Source organism: Ascaphus truei, chromosome 7, assembly GCF_040206685.1.
Source record: "Ascaphus truei isolate aAscTru1 chromosome 7, aAscTru1.hap1, whole genome shotgun sequence".
NCBI classification, from domain to species: domain Eukaryota; kingdom Metazoa; phylum Chordata; class Amphibia; order Anura; family Ascaphidae; genus Ascaphus; species Ascaphus truei.
This window is the reverse complement of record NC_134489.1, coordinates 34,063,993-34,086,452: the sequence shown is the minus strand read 5'-3', so window position 1 is coordinate 34,086,452 and position 22,460 is coordinate 34,063,993.

Here is a 22,460-nt window from a genome sequence, read left to right as displayed (position 1 = left end):
CTATTAAGTCATTTTATTAGTGCATTAGATACAAGCAACATGCAATAGCGATAGAATTATACAGATCACTTGTATGTAAGAACATTTACAGACATTTAATTTTCAGGGAAATATATTGTGGGCACAGTGCTAAGTGGGGCGATGTTATTGAACATAGAATTTCGCAATGTCTTAACCCTCCTCCTATTATTCCAGACAAGAACTGGCAGTATCCATCTGTGCTCTCCTCCTGGCCTGGCCATGGTGGACGGGCCGTGCGGGGCGTCACGGAGCTGGTTCGCCCTCATTGGGCGAATCGCTCACGTGATCGGCCTGTCGCGCCAAGAAATCAGTTTCAACTGATTTCTTGCGCAACGCGCGCCCCCTCCCGCTTCCGCACGCATGGACGCGATCACTGCCTTAAGGCAGTCTGATCACTCTGTGTTTGGACGCCTCTGCACGGTCTTCGGCACCATGGCCCAGTCTTACTCTGCTTAGGTTTCATAAAAGCTGCCTTTTTTTGCCCTTACAATTGCTACCACCTAAGAAACCATAGCGGCTTTTTCTCCTCTTTGATTACCTGCCAGATGTAGAGGTCGTTTGCTTTTATTATTACGTATTTTAGGGCCTTATTCCAGTAATTCCCAAAAGGGGGCTTGGGAACTCCTAGGGGTATGTGAGGTGTCTCCAAGGGGCTCGTCAAAAAATAATCTGTAATGGGGGATCCCAGGCAGTATAGCGGTTCCTGAGCCGTGCGGGGACTGTGCACTTAGTAAGGCCCTAAACTGCACCTTAGCGTGGGTGATATAGCGGTCACTTACAACAGTAGCCTCCAAAGTCACACCCCCCAATGCTTTCCATCCACCACAGAAATGCATTGTGGGGTGTGACTTTGGAAGCTCCCACAGTAATTGAGAGCTATACCCCCCATCCTGTCTGCACACACTGAGGGGCAGTTTGGGGGCTTATTACGCGTGTGTTCCTCCTCAGGACACTATACTGCCTGGGATCGATTGCATTCATTTTTTTTTATTAATTTGGGGTTTGCGGAAAACAAATATTTTCTAATAGGGGGTGCACAATGTAAAGAACCACTGCTTTATTCTACAGGATATGTGCCGGAGCAGCCCTTCAGTCAATGGGGATTTTTGTCTAAAAGCTTTCCGAACGGCTGTTTCGGACGATTAATAAAATGTCCCACTTAGTTTCTCACTGCTCCTGTACTCTACTTAAATCCCCAACCTTGGCCAAGGATCCCCTAGGGATTAAAAAGGTATCACCACCTGCAACAAGCCTACACATCTCCACATCTAATATGGCTACAAGATATGGGGCTTTATCAATTAATGAAAAAAAAGAGTCAATCACACCAAAAAAAAAAAAAGGAGAAATCAATAGGTAACAAAAAAGGTCATTTCATGACTTTAAAAAGTTATGGAAACATCCAACGTTTCGGTGCAAACAGGCATGCACCACCACAGTCACTTCACCGGGGTCTCCCCACCGCACCCAGTGCCGAGCACAGGCACACACGCCGCCGCCGACATCATCACCCACCTCCCCTCCTCACAGCATCTCTGTGACCAAGCCCCCCGCGGGATCCCCGGAGGCGGAGCACATACCCTGGTCTGGTACTGAGCTCCTGTGTCCCAGCTCCTCCTCAGTCAGGAGATGTGACAGGGGCTGCCGTGCCCCCGCAGCTCCGCCGGAGGCGGGGGTGCGGAACTCGGACAACTCGTCCTCCTCCTGACAGCACTACGCTGCTGGGAGAGCCTGCGGGAACAGCTGAGCCCAGACTCCGGCCTCATCCCCCACAGGGACTTCATCACTGGCTTCTCCTGACTGCACTGTGCCGCTGCCCCCTCCCCCCCGCCCCCGCAGGATGGGTGCCGAGCACACACGTTCTAAGTCCAACTTCTTTGCGTTTTGCCACTGAAATTGTTTTGATTTTTAATTTAAGATTGTTAAAGATAATTTAAGTGACAAAAGACGATGAAGTTTCACTTAAAATGCATGTGCTCGGCACACACACACTTTTTTTAAGTCATTAAATTACCTTTTTCGTTACCTATTGATTACTCCTCTTTTTTTTTGGTGCGCTTGACTATTTTTTCATGATCTTTACTCCTTGAGCGGATCTTTTTGTCTTAGCACCCATCCTTTTTATTTTTGTATTACATTAGACCCCTTGCAGGGGCATCCCAAGTGGCTGCACCTGATCCTCTATCTTTCATAGTGCTTTATCAATGAATAACAAGGCAGGATGCAGCTGCATCTACTGATAATAAATATAAGTCACACTGTGCTCCAAACCTCTCCGCCGGCAAAGGGCAGTTACATCCTTGCTCTAGGCTGGGAGGATGATGCTAGCACTGAGGATCCTAGAGGAAAGATGCATTTGACTATATAAGTCTGTGCATTGATGGAGGGGAAATTGCAGCCACAGCATCCCTGCAAGGCGAACAAAAGCCTTTATTTATGCCCACCGCTTCCCAAGCCAGAGGGAAATGAGTAAATTATCCTTGCCTCTATGTGGCTATTCTTGTGCTTTATCTTGTTTTGTTAAGGGTTTCCCCAGGACAATCACTCTTGCTATAAAACAGAGGGCACGATAAATCGATGCCCCAGCAACAAATAGTAATGTAGAAATAACAGACCCAGCTGCTATCCTTTGAAAACAAAATAGGGCCTCCGTGTCCATTGTAAGGCAGCTACAATTACTAATGCATTTACTGACACTGCACCTTGTATCTTGTCATTGTCAATGTCTTCAGCTGGGAGTTGTGATATTGTGTGTCTACAGCAGGGTTTTTTTTTTTAACCTTTTGTTGGGTAAGGCAGCGCTGTGCAAACTTTTTGAGCTGCGGCCCCCTTCCTGGGAGCCGCAGCATTCGCGCCCCCCCCCCCCCCTCTACCGATGGCTCGGCGTCAAATGATGTCGCGGCTCATGTGACATCACGTGACCCCACCGCGGCACTTGACGCCGGGTTGCCATGGCGACGCTTCGCCGAAGACCTGGCTGGCAGCAGGTGAGTTGCAGAGGCCTCACGCCTCCCCCGGCATTTAATTTAAATGCTATGGGGAAGAGCGCGGGGCCTCTGTAACCGCCCGCGCTCCCGCTACAAATTCTCCTGCCCCCCCAGTTTGCGCACCGCTGGGTTAAGGAACCCTATATTTATACTGTGAAATATTGCGGTACCTCCACCCTCTCTAATAGCGCGTCTGAGATCAGATGCATTGTAAGGAACCCCGACTCTCTCTAATAGCGCGTCTGAGATCAGATGTAGTGTAAGAAACCCCAACGCTCTCTAGTAGCGCGTCTGAGATCAGAAGCATTGTAAATTCTTCTGTATTCGGTACAATTTTCAAATTACCGTACCGGAAAATCGCAGGGACCCCTTTAGGGACGCCCGCAGAACCCAAGGGTTCCTAGGAACCGCTGTTTGAAAAACACCGGTCTACAGGGAAAAGACATAACATCTGCTGGTTAAAGCTGCAGACCAAGCAATGTCCTACATGAGTGTTGTTTTTAAGAAATCAGTTCTGTACTATGAGAAAATACTTGTAGCATTTAAAAAAAAACAAAGAAAAAACAACTCTGAATGACATTTTTAATGTACATCAGGGCCCCGCTTCTCGGCGCTCCGCTTTCCGGCGATCCGCTGATACGGCGGCACCGAGAAGAGGGCCGCCATGTTGAATCTGAAATCGCGCATGCGCAGAACAGGCGGGTGCGCCCGGCGCATATGCGCAGACTGCAGGTTGCGCGCGCAGCGTATAGATCGCACATGCGCAGAATGGCAAAAAATGCGGTTTGCGCATGCGCAGCACTGAAAATCACCGGATCCGCTTTCAGGCAATTTTCACTATACGGCGGGCCTCTGGAACGGAACCCGCCGTATACCCGGGGCCCTGCTGTATTATAATGTAACAAGCATTTTTTGTTTCTAGCAACCATTTACAAAGTCACATCCCCTTCCTGTTCTGAAACAGGCTCTGGCACACCCCTTTTTGAGCCCTGCCCTCTCTCTAGCAGTGCATCAATTGTATCTAGTGACTGCCTGGTCACATGTTCTTCCCCAGAGAACTTTGCATCTTTGGTCCTCTTCTGCTGCACTGACAGCCATTAAGTAAAACCCCCCGAGCCGAATCTTCGATCACAGGAGAACGGATCAATCGGCAACTTATCTAATTACTTATCATTGTGTGGATTGTATTGATGCACATATTAAAGTGGGAAAGAAAAACGGCAGCTTGAACTGCTGCTTTAAAGAGACACTGTTGTGCTTTAAAAGAAAGATTGAAATCTAATGGGTTTGGTCTATGTACAAAGGATAGTGTGAACGAAAAGGGACGATTTTCCTTTTGCCCCACTTAACGTCAACGTATCAAGGCCTTTGGAGGGTGTATGTAGGAAGGGTTGGGGAGAGGTTACATGACACAGATGACAGATCACAGTGACATGTATGGAATGGAGTGTCTCGTGAGTCACTTTTTCTCTCTTCATTCTGCAACAAAATATCTGCTAGGACCTGATGTTGGCGCATTGTAAATTATTGATGATAATGACGATGATGATGTCACACTGAAGCATGTGATCATTTTGGAAAAGAATGATTTTTAACGAAACGTTTATTCTTAAACTGAATAAACAGCAGTTTATTAATGGTTACTACACTACACTAACGTTATTAGAGACATGTTCAAAATGCGTCTCCAGCATTCATTTTGCAGCACAACGTGGCTTGTGTGTAGGCCCTTATAGCTGCCCGCAAAGCATTGCTCTGCACTACAATGCAATTACAGCCCTAGCAGCACAGCAGGGGTTAGCACTACCTGCAGCAGGGGCTCAGTCAGGTAAGCCAGGGGTGCTCAACTCCAGTCCTCCCGACACCCCAACAGGTCGGGTTTTAAGGAAATCTCAAACTTAGCCTTTGCGGGGCCCAAGGTGGCAGCATCATGACGTCACGGCGGCATGTGACATCGGTCACCATGGTAATGATATGCTACAGGAGGCGGCCTGCTCTGGAAAAGGTAAGACCCCTCTCACAAACAAACACAGACACACCTCTCTGCCGGTCCAGGGGGCACTGCGCTTCCTCCTCTCTCCTCCCTCCTTCTGTCAGCGCCGGGATCCAACTTCTGCCTGACCACAGGGGGGAGCTGGAGATGGGGGGGTCCCGTGCTCCCCCCCTCCGGCCGGGTGGAACTTGGATCCCGGCGTCAACATTAGGAGGGAGAGGAGGAAGTGCGTGTACGGTTCACAGGCGGCTTCCCCAAAAATACTGGACAGAATGGTGAAAGGTGCGACACGCTCGAGACACACACACCTCTCTGATCCATGCTGTTTCCTCCTCTTTGGCCCCACCCCCAGGCTCCTGACACTTCCTCCTCCCAGCCCCCTGGCAACAGCCCTGATCTCTCCCTGCTCGGGAAATACTGCAACCCCTCCAAGCTGGTCAGGTCACTATGTCCAGAGAGGTAATACCGGTATACACACACATGTTCAGTATTACCTCTCATTTCTTACTGGACAGTGTCCAAATACAGGCCAGTCCGGTTCAATACTGGACACCTGGCAACCCTAAGCGCAAGTTTTCCGAAGGAGCTCGCCTTGCCTTAAGGCTGGCCCTGTTTTCCAGGTTAAGCACAGGTGGCTCAATCAGTGGCTCAGTCAACTGAGGCACAGATTGAGCCACATGTGCAGAAGCTGGAATATCCTTAAAACCCAACCTGTTAGGGGGTCTTGAGGACTGGAGTTGAGCACCGCTAAAGTAAGCTAACGCTGTCACATGGTCTTTCTTACACTGTGTGGGGTTCTCAATGCCGTCTGTTCTGTTCTCACTGTTTTCAGTTCTATTTCAGTTTCCAGAGGGCTGAGTGGGCGGCAGGTGCTGCTAAAAATGTGAAGGGCCCGCTCTATTCTTACGCAGAGAGAAAGTTTGAAGGAAAAGGACAGACACAAAGCTCCCCTGCAATCTCTCAGCCTGTTCCCCATAGCCTGCATTTGCTCAGAATTAGCATTTAAAAGCTGCCGAACTTGTATAAATAACCACCTCCCCGCCCACACACAGCACTGCTCAGCAAACAGAAGTAAACAAGATGTTGGTGAGCTATTTTACGTGCATTTTATTTCGAAGGTCCCAGCTTAGGGAAGCCAGATGTCCAATATTGAACCGAATTGTCCTGTACTTGGAGACTGTCCAGTTATAAATTAGAGGAAATGCTGGACATGTATGTGTCCGGTATTACCTACCTGGACATAGTGACCTGACCGGCTTGGGGGGGCCGCGGGAATTCCCCGAGAAGCGAGAGAGCAGGGCTGTTAGTGGGCTGGGCAGCTTCCTCCATCCTGATTGGCTGCTGGGTAATGCAGCCCATCAAGAGGAGCTGTCATGAGCCTGAGGGTGGGGCCAAGGAGAGGAGGAAACAGCATGAAGTGGAGAACAGAGAGAGATGTGTGTGTCTCTCTAATGTGTGTGTGTGTTTCGAGCATGTGTCTCGAGCACGTGTGTGTGTCGCGAGCGTGTCTTGAGTGTGTGTGTCTCGAGCGTGTCGCACCTTTCTCCCTTGTGACCAGTATTTTTTGAGAAGCCGCCTGGCGCCCTGTATATATGACTATGTACAACACCTTTCATTTAAAAATACATTGTGATTGCACGGCTTTATGCTGGAATTAAAGCCTCAGACTCGTGGTGCTTTGGTCCAGATAACAGCCGCCAAAGTGCTAGTCGATTATACATCCATGCAGCCACCACAGGGGTGCAATTTCTAGACAATAAATTGGAAAAAGTAAACCCTAGTTGTTATTACTATTATTCCTAGTCAGTTATGCCAGGGGGGCTCAACTCCAATCCTTAAGACTCCCCAACAGGCCAGGTTTTCAGCATATCCCAGCTTCAGCACAGGTGGCTCAGTCGAAGACTGCACCACCTGTGCTGAAGCAGGGATATCCTAAAAACCTGACCTGTTGGGGCAGTCTTCGACTGTGCCACTGATTGAGTCACTTGTGCTGAAGCTGGGATATCCTGAAAACCTGACCTGTTGGGGTGGGGGAGGGGGGGGGTCTTGAGGACTGGAGTTGAGAACCCTGCTTTAACTCGTTTTCATCATGCTAGCATTGTCATTACTGCATTTTGTGGGGGAAGGTATTGCCTTGAAAGCTGCCTGTAAGTGATGCCTAATTATAAGTGAATATGGCAAAGGGCGAGCAGCGCTTCATCCCGCTATCCCATATTCACTTATAATAGCTAGAAGCAACAACATTATTTTGTTCACATCAAGCAGATGAAAATATTAAAGAGAGGAGCTACAAAGGTTCCACCCCAGTGGTGGCTGCATGAACGCATAACTCCGTGCTCAACTCCAGTCCTCAAGACCCCCCAACAGGTCAGGTTTTCAGGATATCCATGCTTCAGCACAAGTGGCTCAGTCAAACACTGAGCCAATGATTGAGCCAACTGTGCTGAAGCTGGGGTATCCTTAAAACCTGACCTGTTGGGGGTTCTTGAGGACTGCAGTTGCGAACCCCCTGGGATAAGGAGTTGTTATCCTCAGAGGCGTCATGTTGTCATGGCGTCATGGCAACGTGACGCAGCGATGTCGCAGAGATGATGAGGCGATGCCGGAGAGGAGAAGCCAGAGAGCAGGTAAGACACAGTTACAGAGGCCCCGCGCTCTGAACCGGCAACCAGTTTAACTGTTGTGGGGAAGAGCACCGGGTCTTGGAACCGCGGGGCTCAGTGCGACTGCACCGAACGCACCGCCATCAAACCGGACCTGCACAAAGCTACTGACATGCAAAAACAACAGCCATTACTTATCTCATTAGAACAGAGGTGCGCAAGCTTTTGGCCCTGACGAAGTGGGACTAGAGCCAACGAAACGCGTTGAGTGAGCAAGAGGAGGAGAAAACAGCAGAACCGGAGAATCGCTGACGCCACAGCTTTGCGGGGAACCAAGTGCTTTTTTCCAGCGGCCGCACTAGGAGAGAGCGCAAGGCGAACCGAAGAAGCAGAGACATCCACCGGAATCCTGTGATGGAGAGAGAGACAGTCCTCTAGTAAAAGACACCACTTTGTGTCCTGAATGACACATACAAATGTGAGTGTGCAATCAGAGGGATTATTTTAGTTTTATTTGTGCATGTTGTATTAAAGTTGTTTTTATATATTGCACTTAGGGCCTCATGCAGAGAGCAGCGCTATTTGCAATCTCGCCATTTTCCGGAGAAAATCACGCTAAAAACAGCTGAAAATGGCGAGGTAGGAAAAAAGCGCCATTTTTTTTTTCTATTTGAAAATCTCGCCGTGCGGCTGGCGAGAAACTACATCTCGCCAGTCTGAAAAATATCCGAATTCAGAAAGGCGCGCTCGCCATCTAGCGGCTGTTTTTGGAGCGATTTTCTCCGCCAACTAAAGTTGGCAAGAAGCAGGAGCTCGCCAGCTATAGGGAAACAAAAAAAAAAATGCGCGATTTTTTTTTTCTCCCTTTCAGCTGCGCGCATCTCCTCATTTACAATTCTCCACATGCAGTAATGCTAAAAATAGCGGATTTCGCCCATTTCTGCATATGGAGAAAAAAACTCTCCATTACAGCTACTTTTTCTTAAACTCTCCAATTTATTCTAGCGCTGCTCTCTGCATAGGCCCCAATGTCCCCTTTTTTCTCCCATCCTTGCAAAGAGCCAAGTTGCATCCGTACCTACAACCTGCACCATCATTCTATCTACTACTGTCAAGCCATGAATGGGCTGCTGTTTACCCACCGTGTCTGCAAAACAACCACTCCCTCACCCTGTGTATACCTCTGCCCCCCTGCCTGCTCAGCCCCAATGTTCGCGAGGTATCCGGTGTCAAATGACGCCGCGAGGTCATGTGACCTAAAGGGTTGAGAGAGAGAGACCTACTTCAAAAAGAAGCACACCTTAGATTCCTGGGAGATATGCTAATATTAGGCCAGTGTTTTTCAACCAGGGCTCCTAGGAATCCTTGGGCTCCCTGGGCGTCCCTAATGGGATCCCTGCAATTTTCTGGTCATTTGAAAACTGTATCAAATATAGAAGAATTTACAATGCATCTGATCTCAGACGCGCTATTAGAGAGGGTCGGGGCTCCTTACAATGTATCTGATCTCAGACACGCTATTAGAGAGGGTTGGGGTTCCTTACAATGCATCTGATCCCAGACGCGCTATTAGAGAGGGTTGGGGTTCCTTACAATGCATCTGATATCAGACGCACTATTAGAGAAGGTTGGGGTTCCTTACAATGCATCTGATCTCAAACGCGCTATTAGAGAGGGTTGGGGTTCCTTACAATGTATCTGATCTCAGACGCACTATTAGAGAGGGTTGGGGTTCCTTACAATGTATCTGATCTCAGACGCGTTATTAGAGAGGGTCGGGGTTCCTTACAATGCATCTGATCTCAAACGCGCTATTAGAGAGGGTCGGGGTTCCTTACAATGCATCTGATCTCAAATGCGCTATTAGAGAGGGTTGGGGTTCCTTACAATGCATCTGATCTCAGACGCACTATTAGAGAGGGTTGGGGTTCCTTACAATGCATCTGTTCTCAGGCGCGCTATTAGAGAGGGTTGGGGTTCCTTACAATGCATCTGATCTCAGACGCGCTATTAGAGAGGGTCGGGGTTCCTTACAATGCATCTGATCTCAGACGCGCTATTAGAGAGGGTTGGGGTTCCTTACAATGCATCTGATCTCAGACACGCTATTAGAGAGGGTTGGGGTTCCTTACAATGCATCTAATCACAGACGCGCTATTAGAGAGGGTTGGGGATCCGCAGAATTTCACATAGGGTTCCTTAACCAAAAAAAGGTTGGAAACCCCTGGATTAGGCAAAGTATAATTAAATGACTCACACCCCACATCTCTTAGTCGCATTACATTGCAAATGGTGTATTTGAGAGTTTTTAAAAATATATATTTTATCAAATATGGCTATTTTGGCAAACGTTTGTATGGAATTCAAAAACGTTGTTCCCATATGTAGTGGGCAACAAAAAAAACACCACGTACTAATCAAATTAGGTACGTTGCAAATTTCTTTAAACATTTGTAAGATCATTTTCAAAATGAGCGCCTGGCACCGCTCTAATTCCAACTCCAGAATCTTTCCAAATATTCATATTGCGAACAAAAAGAGGGGCACGTATTTACAGGAATGTGCTCCGGAGCGGGTCCTTATTTTTATTGTTATGTGTAAATAGAATCAGTGCCTCACAATGTGTTACAGTGATGAGTTATATTAGCATATTGCAATTGTCATATTTATTTCTATTGGCCTAGGCCAAACACGCCAGCTAAATCCAGTTCCAATAGCAGGTGATGGAGCTTTCTTCAGGTGTTACTGTATCATACTGAACCTGACCTGCAAATAGCAACACCGAACCTGGACTGGATCAGTCTCGCTGCTGACACGGAGTTAGTGATGCCTGTATCATTATATTTATACAGGTAGTCCTCGTTATCCAACGTTTCACTTTACAACAAATGGCATATCCAACGCTTTACAATGCCACCCTAAGGGCCGTTTGTCGCCGCCGGAATGCGTTATCCAACGCTCACCGCCGCTGATTAACATGGGACTCGCTTTACAACGGTTTCACTGTCCAAAGCGACTTCCAGAACGGATTCCGTTGGATAACCGAGGACGCCTGTATAGCGCCACTGTTGATACAGCGCTTTACAAAATTACAATCCGAGTTAAATTAAAGTACAAACAGCGGGGATAAGCGCGACAGGTTAATGAGAGCATAAGGCAAAGGGAGACCATGCACCAAAGAGCTTGCAATCTAAGTATAATAAGTTATGGACTAGCCCAGGGTTGCTCAATTCCAGCCCTCAAGCAATCCCCAACAGCTCAGGTTTTCAGAATATCCCAGCTTCAGTACAGGTGGCTCAATCAGTCCCTGCTTCAGCACCTGGTGGCTCAATAAGTCCCTGCTTCAGCACAGGTGGCTCAATCAGTCCCAACTTCAACACAGGTGGCTCAATGAGAGGCTCATGATTGAGCCACCTGTGCTGAAGCTGCGATATCCTGAAAACCTGACCTGTTGGGAGGCTGGGGGGGTGGGGTTAATGACTGGAGTTGAGCACCCCTGGACTAGCCCTTACGATGTACCATCCTTCCCAACTTTTTTCTTTTTTTTTTTAAACCTGCACAATAAGCAAAACTGCTATCATTATCTGTACAATCATCAGAACTGTACAGTGCAAAGTATACTATACTTAACTTCTTAAAAGCACGTATATATATTGATAAAGGTCCCTGTTGGTGATCGAAAAGTTGAACACCTGCTATTCACTCCACAAGTCCTGTGAGTGCACAATCTTTTCCTATATATATAGGGTTTTTGTCACTTTTTTTACCCACCATAACTTAAGTATATATATATATATTTTTTTTTTTTCCCCTTTCCCGGTTGTATTTCCTTTGCGCCTAGGTCATCTACGCCATTCCTTCAATCTCAACTGTGGTGGGGTCGTGGACCTAAACGGCAGCATTGGAAACAAGGACAGGTAGCACCTCCTCCAGTTTTATATACTGTGTCATTGTTCACTTATATATTGTGTTGATAATATAATTTTGATGCGCTTATTGTTCTCTTTTTCAAAAAAAATAAATATATATATATATATCAGAAAAATATTGATTGAGCCACTGATATCCTGAAAACCTGTCCTGTTGGTAGCCCTTGAGGACCGGACCTGGCCACCCCTGCATTAAAGTGCCGTTAGGAAGTACCTTTAGCACGAGTCAATTATTCAAAGCGCTCTGCGTCGGTTTTGACGGCGTCGGAGTTCCACTTGCTTGAAACTTGGGCGTTAACGTAACTTACCTTAAGTAATCATTTCTAAAATCATTTAACAAATAACCCACCTCTTTTTCTAAACAAGGACCCGGAGGCGGGCGGCAGAGCAGAACGTTCGGCATGAGCAGCGGGTTAGAAAAGAAATTCACTTTACCACATTCTGTATCTGACAGCAATTTAGCCAAGGACTCTCGCTGATGTCATCAGCAGCATTGAGCATTTCAAGAGCTATTGAGAGATCAGTGCAGCAAGGAGACAAGTGCGAAGAATCTCTTGAGTATTCTGCCTGCTGAAGCGCTGCCACGTTATACACAGCCACCGAAACAGCCACTGCAATGAGTTAGCGTATCAAAGAGCTGCACAACCTACTTTGCAGCTACTGCAGGGGGTTCTCAACTCCAGAGCTCAAGACTCCTCAACAGGTCTGTTTTTTGGGATATCCCTGCTTCAGCACAGGTGGCTCAGTCTGAAGCAGGGATATCCTGAAAACCTGACCTGTTGGGGGGGGGGGGGGGCTTCTTGAGGACTGGAGTTGAGAACCCCCAAGCTGCCACAATAATTAACAGAAGGCTACCCTGGGTGTTGAGGCGCCTTCCTATTGCACCTCACATCCCCATAAATATTACATAATAAAAAGGTCAGGCTGTCATATTTGGGTTGCTTGAAGTTACAGAGTGGCCGGCGATGCTGCTTTTAAACTTTGCTGCGTGGGTTCAAAAACGGCAACATTAGGGAAAAAGAAGGCAGGGGTTACACATTCTGTGCCAATGGTATTATTCTGTTACAGATGAAAGTACCACACATTCAATAAGTTAATGCCATTACCCAGAATCCATAGCTGCAGTGGAAATACTGTATGCTTAGAGATAATGGTGAAAAGAAGGATTGCTGAAGCTGTGTGAGACATGTGAATGTGCTCACACATGGTATTTTTGTAGATTTAGGGGCCTCATGCAGAGAGCAGCGCTTTTTAAAATTGGAGAGGGGAATAAAAAGTAGGTTTAATGGAGAGTTTTATTCTCCATATGCAGAAATGGGCGAAATCCGCTATTTTTAGCATTACTGCATGTGGAGAATTGTAAATGAGGAGATGCGCGCAGCTGAAAGGGGGGAAAAAATCGCGCATTTTTTTTTCCCCTATAGCCGGCGACCTCCTGCTTCTTGCCAACTTTAGTTGGCGGAGAAAATTGACGAAAATCGCGCCAAAAACAGCCGCTAGATGGCGAGTGCGCCTTTCTGAATTCGGATACTTTTCAGACTGGCGAGATGTAGTTTCTCGCCAGCCGCGCGGCGAGATTTTGAAATAGAAAAAAAAAATGGCGCGTTTTCCCTAGCTCGCCATTTTCAGCTGTTTTTAGCGCAATTTTCTCCTGAAAATGGCGAGATTTCAAATAGCGCTGCTCTCTGCATGAGGCCCTAAGAGCAGAAGAGGAGTGTGTGAGTGTGTGAGTGATGGCATGAAAATTGTGTTTGTCGGGGATATAGAAAGAGAGGAGAAAGATTGAGAGAAAACCAAGAGAGGTGTGTGTGTGTGTGTGTGTGTGTGTGTGTGTGTGTGTGTGTGTGTGTGTGTGTGTGTGTGTGTGTGTGTGTGTGTGTGTGTGTGTGTGTGTGTGTGTGTGTGTGTGTGTGTGTGTGTGTGGCTATCAACAGGTCAGGTTTTTAGGATATCCCTGCTTTAGCACAGCTGGCTCAGTCAGTCTCAGCTTCAGCACGGGTGACTCAATCAGTGGCTCAGTCTTTGACTGAGCCACCTGTGCTGAAGCAGGGATATCCTGAAAACCTGACCTGTTGGTAGCTCTTGAGGACTGGAGTTGGCTACTCCTGGTGTAAATAGATGGTTGGAGAATACATTAAAGCTGCAGTTCAGTCAATATCCTGCATGTGGGTTTTTTTTAATAAATCAGTTCTGTAGTAAGAAAAAATACTTTTAGCATTTTCTGTTTTTAAAAAAACAACTTTGAAAGACCAATTTTCTTGTATTCTATTTTAACAGCCATTTGCTAAGGCACTGCCCCTTCATGTCCTGTCACAAGCTCTGGCACACCCCTTTGTCAGCCCTGCCCTCCCTCTAGCACATGTCAGTGCAGGAGTGCTCATGAATATTCATGAGCTTCCACTGACAGACAAGCAGATTATAAACAAATCCCAGCTTTTAATATGTCACCAAATTTCGACCTATCAATACATGGAGAATGAATTGACCTGCAGCTATACAGTTCTTTAGCTAATTAGACACATGAAACTATTGAAGTAAAAAAAAAAATGTAAAAAAAAAAGACTGAACTGCAGCTTTAAGGACAGTGCCCAGGAATATGAAAAAGAGAAGCAAAGAAATAGTGCGTGAGATGGAAACACTGGCAACAGACAGAGGTATACAGGGAAGATTTACTTTCCATAGCAAAAATAAATAGTTACATATGTGTTTCCAGATGCAGGTCATTGGCGTGTAAGTTACTTATAAGTATAGTGATAGCAGCCACTCCAATTTGCACATTATGATGAAAGGCTCAAACACTGGAAACACCGAGGCTTCCCTTTTACATTAGAGGCTACAGTTCAAATTTTATAAAAGGTGGACTGGCCGGACCTGTTTGGTTTGGAATAAATAAGGTGCCAATCGTACAACCTAAAAGGCTCACATGTATAGAGTGTATTATCTTCTTCCTACATGTCTTTATTATGCAAATGGAAAAGGTACTAGGAGCGAGACGTAAATAAAACAAGGTTACAAAAAGCACCAAGCGATGAGACAGAACTATTCACCCCACTCCGGTTTTTCACTGCCAGCGACTGTGGATCTGATTTCATTTAGCAGTAATGTCAATCTGGAATAGAGACCTCAATGTGCTCAACTGTGCAGTGTCCTTGAAAATCAGTGAAATAATAATGAAAAATAAAAGGTTCTTGGATCTTAGTTACCTGTCCATGTTAATAATAATAAAATAATAATAATAACTTTATTTATGTAGATGCCTTTCTCTCAATGGGACCCAAAGCGCTTCCCAGTTACAAAAAGAGAAAAAGAAAACATTAAAGGTTATAAAAGAGACCAAAACACAAGGAAAGATACAAAACAGCAGTGGTGCACAAACTGGGGGGACGCAACATTGTCTGGGGGGGGGGGTGGCGTTTACCGAGACCCCCGCACTCTTCCCAACAACATTTAAATAAAATGCATGGGGAGTGCGCAAGGCCTCTTTATGTCTCTTACCTTCTCTCCGGCGACTTCTGGTTACGCATCGCCATGACAATGCGGAGTCAAATGACGCTGCCGATGCCGGAGAAAAGGTAAGGGGGGAGGTGGTGCCGCCGATGCCGGAGAAAAGGTAAGGGGGGAGGTGGTGCCGCCGATGCCGGAGAAAAGGTAAGGCGGGAGGTGGTGCCGCCGATGCCGGAGAAAAGGTAAGGGGGGAGGTGGTGCCGCCGATGCCGGAGAAAAGGTAAGGGGGGAGGTGGTGCCGCCGATGCCGGAGAAAAGGTAAGGGGGAGGTGGTGCCGCCGATGGCAGAGAAAAGGTAAGGGGGGAGGTGGTGCCGCCGATGCCGGAGAAAAGGTAAGGGGGAGGTGGTGCCGCCGATGGCAGAGAAAAGGTAAGGGGGGAGGTGGTGCCGCCGATGCCGGAAAAAAGGTAAGGGGGGAGGTGGTGCCGCCGATGCCGGAGAAAAGGTAAGGGGGGAGGTGGTGCCGCCGATGCCGGAGAAAAGGTAAGGGGGAAGGTGGTGCCGCCGATGCCGGAGAAAAGGTAAGGGGGGAGGTGGTGCCGCCGATGCCGGAGAAAAGGTAAGGGGGGAGGTGGTGCCACCGATGGCGAAGAAAAGGTAAGGGGGGAGGTGGTGCCGAGGATAGCGGAGAAAAGGTAAGGGGGGAGGTGGTGCCGCCGATGCCGGAGAAAAGGTAAGGGGGGAGGTGGTGCCGCCGATGCCGGAGAAAAGGTAAGGCGGGAGGTGGTGCCGCCGATGCCGGAGAAAAGGTAAGGGGGGAGGTGGTGCCGCCGATGCCGGAGAAAAGGTAAGGGGGGAGGTGGTGCCGCCGATGCTGGAGAAAAGGTAAGGGGGAGGTGGTGCCGCCGATGGCAGAGAAAAGGTAAGGGGGGAGGTGGTGCCGCCGATGCCGGAGAAAAGGTAAGGGGGGAGGTGGTGCCGCCGATGCCGGAGAAAAGGTAAGGGGGGAGGTGGTGCCGCCGATGCCGGAGAAAAGGTAAGGGGGAAGGTGGTGCCGCCGATGCCGGAGAAAAGGTAAGGGGGGAGGTGGTGCCGCCGATGCCGGAGAAAAGGTAAGGGGGGAGGTGGTGCCACCGATGGCGAAGAAAAGGTAAGGGGGGAGGTGGTGCCGAGGATAGCGGAGAAAAGGTAAGGGGGGAGGTGGTGCCGCCGATGGCGGAGAAAATGTAAGGGGGAGGTGGTGCCGCCGATAGCGGAGAAAAGGTAAGGGGGGAGGTGGTGCCGCCGATGCCGGAGAAAAGGTAAGGGGGGAGGTGGTGCCGCCGATGGCTAAGAAAAGGTAAGGGGGGAGGTGGTGCCGCCGATGCCGGAGAAAAGGTAAGGGGGGAGGTGGTGCCGCCGATGCCGAAGAAAAGGTAAGGGGGGAGGTGGTGCCGCCGATGCCGGAGAAAAGGTAAGGGGGGAGGTGGTGCCGCCGATGCCGGAGAAAAGGTAAGGGGGGAGGTGGTGCCGCCGATGCCGGAGAAAAGGTAAGGGGGGAGGTTGTGCGCGAGCAGGGGGCGCAAACAAAAAAGTTTGCGTACCCCTGCAATACAGGATGGGACGGTACTGTAGCTATTAAATGCCAGACAGATTGGGGTTCACTAATTAAATGCCTGGGTAAACACGTAGGTATTGAACCTGTTTTTATACAGTCATGTGAAAAAGAAAGTACACCCTCTTTGAATTCTATGGTTTTACATATCAGGACATAATAACAATCGTCTGTTCCTTAGAAGTGACAGTGGGTGGGGGAGTGGGGAATGTGGATGGACTGGGCGCTTCCCAATTAATATTAGATTGGTGTAATTAGTGACACACCTTAGATACACACAATAAACCTTACACCACAAAGTGATAATAGAAATAAAAGTGTACAAGTGCAGCTCAACTTCCTCTGGTGGGACAGTTCCAAGTCCCAGGATGTAGAATTTTCTTTTCTTGGGGTTGAGGAGGAGCGCAGGATAAGTTCGTGATATGAATTTATGGAAAATGTGAGTTTCCTTAACATTTGTGACTAATACATATTTATAGTTTATACAGTATGCACTATTTGTGGTTTCTTTCACTTGCATATCATCCACTCCACTGAGAGGCATCCTGACCCCAGCTACACAAAGGGCTCCAGTCAGAGAGAGATGGATCTCTGACATGCAGTAATACAATACGATTTTTGTGAGTTCATTTCATTTATTGATTATCTTTTTAGCAGTGATCTACCATCTGCACTATATATATTTTTATTTTTTCACATATCACGAACTTATCCTGTTCCTTAGAAGGTCTTAAAATGAGGTAAATACAACCTCAGATGAACAACAACAACATGACATATTACACCATGTCATGATTTAACAAAAATAAAGCCAAAATGGAGAACCATGTGTGAAAAACTAAGTACACCTTATGATTCAATAGCTTGTAGAACCACCTTTAGCAGCAATAACTTGAAGTAATCGTTTTCTGTATGACTTTATCAGTCTCTCACATCGTTGTGGAGAAATTTTGGCCCACTCTTCTTTACAACGTTGCTTCAGTTCATTGAGGTTTGTGGGCATTTGTTTATGCACAGCTCTCTTAAGGTCCAGCCACAGCATTTCAATCGGGTTGAGGTCTGAACTTTGATTGGGCCAATGCAACACCTTGATTCTTTTCTTTTTCAGCCATTCTGTTGTAGATTTGCTGGTGTGCTTGGGATAATTGTCCTGTTGCATGACTCAATTTCGGCCAAGCTTTAGCTGCCAGACAGATGGCCTCACATTTGACTCTAGAATACTTTGGTATACAGAGGAGTTCATGGTCGACTCAATGACTGCAAGGTTCCCAGGTCCTGTGGCTGCAAAAACAAGCCCAAATCATCACCCCTCTACCACAGTGCTTGACAGTTGGTACAGTATGAGGTGTTTGTGCTGATATGCTGTGTTTGGTTTTCGCCAAACGTGGCGCTGTGCATTATGGCCAAACATCTCCACTTTGGTCTCGTCTGTCCAAAGGACATTGTTCCAGAAGACTTGTGGTTTGTTCAGATGCAACTTTGCAAACCTAAGCCGTGCTGCCATGTTCTTTTTAGAGAGAAGAGGCTTTCTCCTGGCAACCCTTCCAAACAAACCATACTTGTTCAGTCTTTTTCTAATTGTACTGTCATGAACTTTAACATTTAACATGCTAACTGAGGCCTGTAGATGAGTCTGAGATGTAACTCTTGGGTATTTTGCAATTTCTCTGAGCATTGCACGATCTGACTTTGGGGTGAATTTGCTGGGATGTCCACTCCTGGGAAGATTGGCAAGTGTCTTGAATGTTTTCCACTTTTGAATAATCTTTCTCACTGTAGAATGATGTACTTTAAATTGTTTGGAAATGGCCTTATAAGCCTTCCCAGATTGATGGGCAGCAACAATTGCTTCTCTATGATCATTGCTGATGTCTTTCCTCCTTGGCATTGTGTTAACACACACCTGAATGCTCCAGACCAGCAAACTGCTAAAACTTTGGCTTTTATAGAGGTGGTCACAGTTGCTGATGATCAATTAATCCAGGGAATTTGATTAGCAGCACCTGTCTGCAATTTAGCATCTTAATTCCTCTGGAAACAGTAAGGGTGTACTGTACTTAGTTTTTCACACATAACTTCTCCATTTTGGCTTTATTTTTGTTAAATAAATCATGTCACAGTGTAATATGTCATGTGTTGTTGTTCATCTGAGGTTGTATTTACCTAATTTTAAGACCTGCTAAGGAACAGATGATTGTTATTATGTCCTGATATGTAAAACCATGGAATTCAAAGAGGGTGTACTTTCTTTTTCACAAGACTGTAGATTTCCAGAGAGGGGCCTCTCACACTGTACGGGGCAGATTGTTCCACAGAGTGGAATCATTTCTTTTCCCCACCAATGCTTCCGGAATGTTATTAGTATTAGTAGTAGCAAGAAATCTTGCAACATTTCTTATATTGCAAGGAAGCAATATAGCAAGGGTGAGGTTAAACGCTCAGTGTCAATAGAACCAAAAGATCAATGGATTTTTGTCCTCAACAGATTGTAATGTTTAGTTTATGAAGCCTAAGGACATAGCATGACTTGCAGATGGACACTTACAGTACTTCAGACTCCATTTCAGAGGTCAGTACTCTAGCTATAACCCTCCTCTCATGCTGACGCAGATTCCCTTAAACCAGAGGTTCTCAACTCGTCCTCAAGACCCTCCGACAGGTCCGTTTTTCAGCATATCCCTGTTTTAGCACAGGTGGCTCAATCGGTGGCTCAGTCTTTGAGCTACCTGTGCTGAAGCAGATTCTTCGACTGAGCCACTGATAAGGATATCCCTGCTTCAGCGCAGATAGCTCTAATACTTGACCTGTTGGGGAGGTATTGATGACTGGAGTTGAGAACACCTGCCTTAAATCTAATGCTGTTTAGTAACTGTAGACGCAATGCTGGAATGCGCACTTGTATTGTGCAAGTCAGAAATAGAAAGTCACACGGATTGGATGGAACGCACGGCAGAATCAGTGTGCCTTTTTTTTCTTTATCTTTTTAGCTCTTCAGGACCATCAAGGATAGCTCAATGTATTGGGAAATGTGAAAGACAGGTCCAGAAATACAATTAGCCACCAAGTAACCATGGCGACAACAGAATGAAGGCAGAATGGATCACAGAAGGTTGAGAGCAGGCACGGAGCTTGTGTGTGAAGGGGAAGGATGTTCATAAAAGGCCTCTTTTCCTGCAAAGGATGGACACTCCAGTTTCCATGCTTCCTCGAGAAATACACAATAACCACAGAAGCGCTGCGTACTTGCGGGTGACAATATTATGACCCCCCAAAGTGATCATGGTCTCCTGTGTAGTTATAATTTGTATCGTTATGATCTTCCAGTGCTCCAAAACTCATACTTCTTACTTTAATTTAAAAAAAAAAAACCCTTACATTAAAGGCGATGTGTGATTGACCCCATTGTAATGTAACCTTTGCACACAGTACGGAATTATTGTTGGTTTATTGGTTTCAGGTGCGGGTTGGAAGGGTAATATGAGTGCGCAGTTTCAGACAAGAACTGAATTTTTAGTAGTAAGGCTTACTTTACTACCCCTTAACTCAGGGGTGGCCAACTCAAGTCCTCAAAGGGCCACCAACAGTTCAGGTTTTCAGGATATCCCTGCATCAGCACAGGTGGCTCAATTAGTCCCAACTTCAGCACAGGTGGCTCAATCCGTCCCTGCTTCAGCATAGGTGGCTCAATCAGTCCCAGCTTCAGTACAGGTGGCTCAATCAGTGACTGTCTTCTGAGCCACCTGTGCTGAAGCAGGGATATCCTAAAAGCCTGACCTGTTGGTGGCTCTTGAGGATTGGATTTGGCTATCCTGTCTTAACTACTAAAAGCCGCTTTACTACTAAAAGTAAAACAGCAGGTATTCTGGAACCAGGGTCACGTGTAGGATGTGAATGGACCCAGATAGATTAACTCATGTCTTCCCTCTTCCAAAGCACAACAAGTCCTTTTGTCTTTCTTAGCTTTATCGAAGGAAAGTCACAGGAAGAAAGGTACTTGCAGATGTAGTGTGGGTAGAGAGTGCTTCTCTATATGAAGTGCTAATATCAGGGTACGACTGTGGTAAAAACAGAAAGGCCTTGCCAAGGGTGTTAGCAGGCAGGTACTGTACTCACTCAGTGTCCTGGGGGGAAAGGAAGTATATGGCTTTCTGGGAACAGGAATAGTCTGAGGGTGAGACTATCTGTGAATACAGACAGGGGAGTAAGGGAAACTCCACTAAGCCAGGGGGGTCAAGGGGGTTGCCAAGACAACCTGGTTATGAGCTAACTGGAAAGCCCAAATGCAACAAATGTATCAGTTCCACAGGCACTGTGTGTTTTCAGAGCAAATAGCGGACCCGAAAAAAAACATCAAAAAACTCACCGGGTTGATGGAAAAAAAAAAAAAAGATTAACTACATATTAAAAAACACAAAACATGAATACACACAAAACAAAATCCTCATCCCACGCGTTTCACACCCAATAGGTGCTTTCTCAAAGAGTACTACATCTCCGCTATTCAACTAATTTAGCTTACTGCAACACATCACGGATGAATCAGTAATATACCTCTACAGACAGTACCCGGCATATTTTCTTACAGCATTACGGGACATTACTTTTCCGCTACACCTGGCCCAATCCTTAGCCCCTCCCCACCCCCCCCACTTTGTCCCTCTAACCGCCCTCCCTTCCCCGGGTAATCCACACTCAGTAGGCTATACTTTAAAGCTAATTTAAATGTATTCATGTTGTACACCCGTAACCCTCTCCAGCCCTAATTTTTTTTCTGTACTCCACCCCCATAATCCTGTAAAACACTGCATAAATAAAGTGACTTTCAAACAGCAAAATATAGGAATTTGTATTATCAGGTTTTCCACAGTACAGTGGATTTGATCCTTTGTAGGAAAGGATCAAAGGCAACAAGGCCACACAAAAGAAATGCGTCTACAGTATATGTGTCAATTTCACTCTGAAATTGCCCTGATAGCTGGACCCTGGTAGGTTCTATGCTTTCGGCTTTCTCTGTTAGAGCAAGATATTGTGTTAGAGACTTACTAATGTAGCCGGTTAGCAGCTGCATTAAATATAACACACCTGTTTTTACGTTTATTGCACATCTCTTAGGCAGAAGGCTTAGGGAAGTTATTTTTTATTTCAATAAATTGAGTAACATTATGCTTTATGCACAAAAACTTGATACATCCCCTTATAATATGAGCCAAACATCTTCCATACCCCCTTCTGTATCTCCATACAACCTGTCTGCCTATCATTCTCTGGTGTAAGCAAAGCAGCATCGGGGTACCATATTATGCATGTTTTGGGTCATTTTAACACCAAATTTACATTCTGGGAGCTTAATACAGAGAAGGCTTTTGCAATATAAGGGGTAAAGACCCCTAATTTAGAGCAGGGGGTAGGAAATGCATGATGAAATGGAGAGTTAGGGGGGTTGTTCTCTATCTCAGTTTGCAAGAGCATGCAGTCAGCAAATTGCAATGCTGCGAAACGGTTTAAAGACGCAAAATGACATCCCCCCTCCCTCCTTTTTTTCTTTATATATATATAAGTAAAGCAAAATGACATCCCCCCTCCCTCCTTTTTTTCTTTATATATATATAAGTTTAGCACATGACAATGTATAATTCTACATTCTTACCCGAGATGGCAAGCGTTTGGTGCTCCTGTTATAAATCTGTCAAAATCCTGATTGTGTGCCTAACATAATGGCTGCCTTTCCGTTTCAATCAATCCTTCAGTCAGTGTAACTCAGCAGCTACCATGTATCCTTATATTACTAAGGTAACATTATCTACTGTTACAGTTTGCAGCTCAAACTGCTGGGAACATTGGCAACAAATTATTACAAACAATGTTGCAAAGATCTTGCACTGCTGGGG